This window comes from Talpa europaea, assembly GCF_964194135.1.
Source record: "Talpa europaea genome assembly, chromosome: 5".
NCBI classification, from domain to species: domain Eukaryota; kingdom Metazoa; phylum Chordata; class Mammalia; order Eulipotyphla; family Talpidae; genus Talpa; species Talpa europaea.
In genome coordinates this window covers 89,586,976-89,593,555 of record NC_140071.1, presented here as the reverse complement: position 1 = coordinate 89,593,555, position 6,580 = coordinate 89,586,976, and positions in this window count along the sequence as shown.

Below are 6,580 nucleotides of genomic sequence, written 5' to 3'. Positions count from 1 at the left end.
TAACATGATAGTGTCTCCTCACTCAGTCTTTAGGACTGCTTTGAACTAAGAAGGCACTTAGGATGGCATTAGTTTCTGGGTGCCTTGATGGTGGATGCAGTGTGGTAACATACATCTCAGAGACTGATCTTATACCTCTGAATCATATACAGTATCGTAAACCAGAAGGAAAAAGACAAATACAGAATGGTTTCACTTATATGGGGAATATAGAGAAACAAAACAAAAGGTCAGCAAAACCAAACCAGTAACAAAACCTAGAAGTCTGACTGTAGAGTTGAGGCCAAGGTGAGGGTGGAGGGGGGCAGAGGGCGGGAGAGAGAGTGAGTGGAGAATGGGACGCAGTGGACTATGGTGGAGGACTATGAGTACATTGGTGGTGGGTCTGTGGTGTGGTAACATATACCGGAAGACGTGTGATCCTACACCACTGAATTATTTACAGTATTGCAAATCAATGTTATCTCAATTTTTAAAAAGTCACTAAATGCAATTCTTTAGAGAGATGGCATTAGTTTCAAACACCTTAATACTTTAACAAAAGTCCATATTTCAAAAAAAAATCTAATAGCTAGATGTTAAAATATAGGGTTAAATTTCCAAAGGAAAAAGCAGATAAATAGATGAATCTGAATGAACACCATTGAAGGGGGTTTGGGGGCAGAAGCAGAAGCAGAAGTTCCAGTGGAAATAAAAGATTAGAAAAAACAGACTTAGGAAATCTGGAAAGAAAGGAGAACAAAACATTAATGCAATCTCAAGGCCAAAAGATCGGATGAGAAAAACTGGAAAGCCACACGTGAGATAATGAAATTGGATCACTTTCTAATCCTATAAACAAAACTAAATTTCAGTTGTGTTAAAATTTTACGTATAAGATCTATAACAATAAAATACATAGAAGAAAATATTGGCAATACCTTCCATAATACCAACATAAAGATATTTTTGTTGCTTTGACTCCAATGGCAAAGGAATTTTGAAAAATGAATAACTGGGACTACTTCAAGTTCAAAAGCTTCTCAACAGTTAAAGAAAATATAAGACAATTAAAATAACACATTCTTGAATTAGAAATGGTATTTATAGAATATATAACTAACAAGGGGTTAATATCCAAGATATATAAAACACTCATACATCTCAACAGTAAATATAAATAACCCAGCCATCCCTGGTGGCACAAGGGGTTGAGTCTCAGCACTATGAAGCTATTGGCAGTCATTGCAGCATGAGTTCTATCCCTGGCCAGGGAGATGACCCATATGGTGCAGCAGACCTCTCCTGTCTTGCCCACTGCTCCCTTCAGCAGTGTATTTCAGTAGATCTGCCTGTTCTACTCCCCATTCTGTCTCTGGTGAATCCTCTCACCCCCCCTGCAACACTGGTCTACACCCCAGCTCTTGTATGCATAAATAAATAAAAATAAGTCTTTAAAACAAAAAAAAAACTGTTTTAATAAATAAATAAATAACCCAAATTATAAATGAGTAATAAAGATGAACAGACAATTAACCAAAGGGATATTCAGAAGGTCAAAAAACATTTGAAAAAAATGTTCTAATAAGAGAGATGCAGGTTAAAATCACAATGCAATACCAACCCACACTGTTGGAAACCCCTAAGGTATAAAGTGCTGAAGCAAGGAAAGTTTCAAGGTCATAACTGGCAGACTGGTCAACATGGGCTGGAAGACTGGCCTGTGTCCAGACCATGATGTCCTTCCTTGTATCAGCAAAGCTAAGTTTAAAGGAGAAACAGGTGTAGGAAAAAAACAACCTGATAACGCAGAACCTTGGCGGTGAATGTGTGCCTGGACAAGGCTAAATACTAGAGAATGATTCATTGTCTAGTAACTAACAAGGAGGGGAGGGGGGCAGTTTGTATCAATAAAAATAAGTTACACCAGACACTTGGGATGCTTGAGCTCGGACTAAGAAGCCTGTGTTCCCTGGGTCCCACTTCTCTGGATCTCTATTTTGTGTCTGTCGTTTTCTTATTCCCTGGTTCTTTCAGATTCCTCTCCTCAGCCTTTTCACTGTAGCTGGTCTCCGGCACACACCCACAAGGATGACATACTCCAACAAGAGTTTGAGATGATGCAAAGAAAAAGGCACTTTATTACACTATTGGTGGGGATGTAAACTGCTGCAACCATTATGGAAAGCACTCTGCATTTACCCTGAAAAACTAAAAATGAAAATACCATGCAACCCAGAAGTGTCCCTTTTGCAATAAATGCACAGAATATGGAACCATCAACACATAACACCACATGCTCATAGCAGCATTATTTATAATAACTAGGACATGGAAGCACATAAATATCCATCAACACATGACCATCAATATTATACAGCCACAAGAAAGAATGAAATATAGTCATTTTCAACAAAATGGAAGGGATTTGAGAGAATTATGAGCAGCTAAGAAATTCAAAACAATGAAAAGAAATATTGAACATTTTTAAAGCAGTACAATTGGATAACATAAAACACTTTCAAAAACCAGTGGAATTTAACATTCTGAAGGTTCTGATGTTAACAGGGAGTATGGAGGGAAAACAATAAGGGGATAGAAGTAAAAGTGGTGGGGAAAATTAATAAACTAATTTTTAAATTGTAAATAAATACATAAAAAGTCATAAAGTCATTCATGTGACAAAAAGATTTTATTCCAGAAGTATGAACATGGTTTAATAATAGCAATGTCTTATAAGACATCACATCAGTAGGTTGGGAGAAATATAAGCAGTAATCAAATACAAAGAAAAGATCGAGTGTATTGGTGATACACGTAGTTGAAAAATAAAGGTGATAAAAATTGCAATTTCAAACAAGGTAATCACAGAAGGCTGCACTGAAGTGACTGGAGCAGAACCCCGAGGAAGGTGAGGGCACAAGCTATGTGGTGATATGGAAGAGAAAAGCATCCAGGCAAAATTAACAGCTAGTGTAAAGTGGCTGAGTCAACATCCTCCCTGGTGTATTGAAAAGTGCCGGGAAAACTTGGGTAAATTGAAGGGTTTGAGTGAAGTGAGAAAGGAGGCTGTGGAAGAGGATTATATCATAGCAATGGAGGTCTTGCAGATAGGACCTTGTAGACTCTGCAGTGAGATAGAAACTCAGTTGAAGATTGTAAGCAAAAAGGTGGATGACCCAACTCACCTTAAAACTGGACATTGTGATGTAGGCTGGTAAAACAGGGTCAGGTCTGGGGACTGGTGTAATAATCTAGGTGAGGTGTTTGCAGAGAAGTAGTCAGATCCTGTGTCGTTTTACTGATGTTGGTTATGAGTATTTAAATGGAAGAAAAGGGATACAAATGATTTTAAATTTAGGGGGCATTTCTGGTTCTACTTTTACATGTTTGTTGGGATTTTCTTCAATGGTATTTTTCCATCAACAGCCCTTATATCTCCTTTGACCTTTTTCCTCTCTTACCATAGGAAACCTCATCTCATTTATCAGTATCTGCTAGTTTTTGTAAGTATCTTACTTTGTCAAAGCAATCACTATGTAAATGTGAGATATTTGTCATTGTCAACAAATAACTTTAAATTTTGGACTGAGAAACTAGAAGGATGCAAGTGTAATTCTCAAATATCAGCACTCATTTCTGATTTTCAAATTATTAGTAAACAAGGAACATCAGGAAGTGACATACTCCCAACTATGATAAAGAATAAATATCTTAAAAACAGTTAATCTTGTGGATAATGATGACCTACCAGTGGTATTCAGATTTTAGTTTTTTAAATAACAGTTTCTAGTAGAAAAAGGCTAAGAAAACATTAAATATCCTTCAGTAGTAAAAGAACAAATTGTGGTAAAATTATATAGTGAAATTTTTAAGTGTTTTCAAAATATTTAGCAGAGCCATGAAATAACACATTAAGTTACAAAACAGGATGCCAAACAGAACATAAAGTATGATAGCAGTTTTCTTAAAATGTATAAAAGTACTTGCTTAAAAAAAGGACTGGAAGGAAAAGTATGATGCATTTTTAAAGGGATTTTTTTCCTTTACACTTTTTTTAATATCATTTTGTAAATGTATACATGTAAACTGATTCAAGGATCACTCTCACATACTGCTAGCAAGTGATGGATGAACTAGCAAGAGTAAACTGAATTAATGAAGTTTCTTCATTTTTCTCAACCTCTGAAAGACCATGTGCCATTAGCGGGTCAGAGTAGAGATTCATTTCCTTGTGACGGGAGGTGTGTGGGGCCTCAGGGGGATTGTCTTCACTGGTCCCACCCATCATCTTTTCCCCCTTGTTATAAAGCATGTTGGGCCAACCTAAGATCCTTTCCTGAAAGGAGCTCATGATTTTTGCTCACAGCATCACTCTACTGACTGAACATTCTATGAACACGAGCCACAACCTCTCAGAAACAAAATCTTTGGGAAACAGAAGGTAACAAACTCATATCAAGTTAGCCTATTATGACTGTTTATTCCTTTTACACTTTTAACTTTTGCTCCCTATGCTCCTTTTTTGTTTCCTTGTCACAGTTTCTGTTCTATTCCAGAGACATAACTTTGAACAGTTGCATCCATATCCTGTTATGATGACCAATCTGCATACAACCTAATGGCTCGCCTCTGCTCTACAGCCACCAGATTTTATTTTCCACATGGTGGCGAGTCAGGGATGTCACACCTCCACAGGGGAACAAGTCTGTTTCACAAGAGCCTGTTAACGTTCACATTGGAAGTATGTCTTACGAATTCATTTAAAATGAGTAGGTAGAGTAATATTTGTGATCTAAGGCCATGGAAGGGAACTAGAACTTTTCATTTTTAACAGATTCTCAAAGTAATTTTAATACAATGCAAAGTTTGAAAGCACTAATGCAGTATTTCTGAGATGGATTCCAGAATATCAACATTAGAATCATCTCTTTGCTTAAAATATAGCTTTCTTCACATAATATATCTGAGGTATCACCATTACAGAATAATTCCATTCTTTTTAATAACTGCATATAATTTCACCATTTGGATTTACTGTCATTTTTTAGCTAACTCTTATTGATGGGTATTTAAGTTGTTTTTAGTGGATCATTATTAAAACTAGCATTGCAATAAAAATCTTTAAACATGTATGTCTCGGTATAGCAGTATATTCCTAACATCATGAAGCCTATTTTAAATACCAGAGACACAAAGATGTAACACCAAGCTGCATATGTCTGAAACCAGGTTCTTAGGGCAAATAGGTACTGCACTTCATATCAGTTTTCATGGCATGGTGATACTTTATTCAATACTCAATATACCACCAAGGCAGTTAATTTCAAACAGTGGTGGTAAACTAGGCACTGTGGAATAATCTAGAGATCCTTAAAATTAAAAAGAACTTCTGTAGCCCATCTCCAAAAATTCTGATTCCAAGAGTTGATAGTTTAGGAAAATTTCCAGATAAAACTAATGCAAAGTCAGGTTTGAGTAGCACTGCCAGGGGACCTTGTTCAAGAGCCTCTAAAGTTGAAAACCAGAAAACAGTCACTAGGTGGCAACCTCACTCACTTTTTAAAGGACTGAAATAAAATTAAGCTGAGCATAAGAGAAAGTTTTTTTTTTCCTTCTCATTCATGATTATACTTGGAGATATCGTCCTACAGGAAGTTATTATTATTTAAATACATGAGTAGTTTCCTCTCTTTTGTATTGCCCATATCCCATTACTTTTGAACTCTATAATAAAAACAAGGGCATTTTTGTATGAATAATCATCTCTGTACTATTGCACACAACTCTCTTATAAACCCTTAATTTCCTGTTTCCTATTATAATGGTTAGAATTTATCTTAACTAGAAATACCTCTTTGATTATAAGAAACAAAGATGGACATTATATAATGATAAAGGGATATATAGGAAATCCTCACAGCTTCCTCTCAATTATGTTATTAATCTAAAACTGCTCTTATTTTGTTTAAAAACAATAATAGATGACTTTTACTTTGGGAAATTGGAGTAAAATCCTTCACGAAGAATTTACGAATAACTTCAAACAAATGAAAAATAGAAAGTTTCATAACAGAAAAACATGAATAACCAAATGAAAGGTTTAGAACTGGAAAATATAATAGCTATAATTGAAAAAATAAAACATCAGTGGATCAATAGACGAATGGAGGATACAGAGGAAAAATCAGAGAACTGGAAGATAACACAACAGAAATCATGCCATTGTAGCACAGAGAAATAATAAACTAGAGGAGGGAAAACAGTGAACAGATCCTCAAGAATCAATGGGATTATGACGAGAAGGAGAGCAAAAAGAGGACAGGACTGGAAAAGCACTTGGAGAAATAATGGGGAGGGGGGTGGTAATGGGATAATTTCCAAATCCGACAAAAGACAAAACCTACAAACTGAAAAAGTTGACTGAATCCTAGATAAGAGAAACTTACAGAAACCCATAGCAAGCTAGGAAAATAAGCACCTCTTTTCTGAAATAGCAAAATAAAAAGAGTCTGATGAACCCAGTAGCCTGATTTTCTAGAAAAAGATCATCTAGACCTCCCAATGAATGGAATATTCTATTTCCTAACCCATAGAAGGT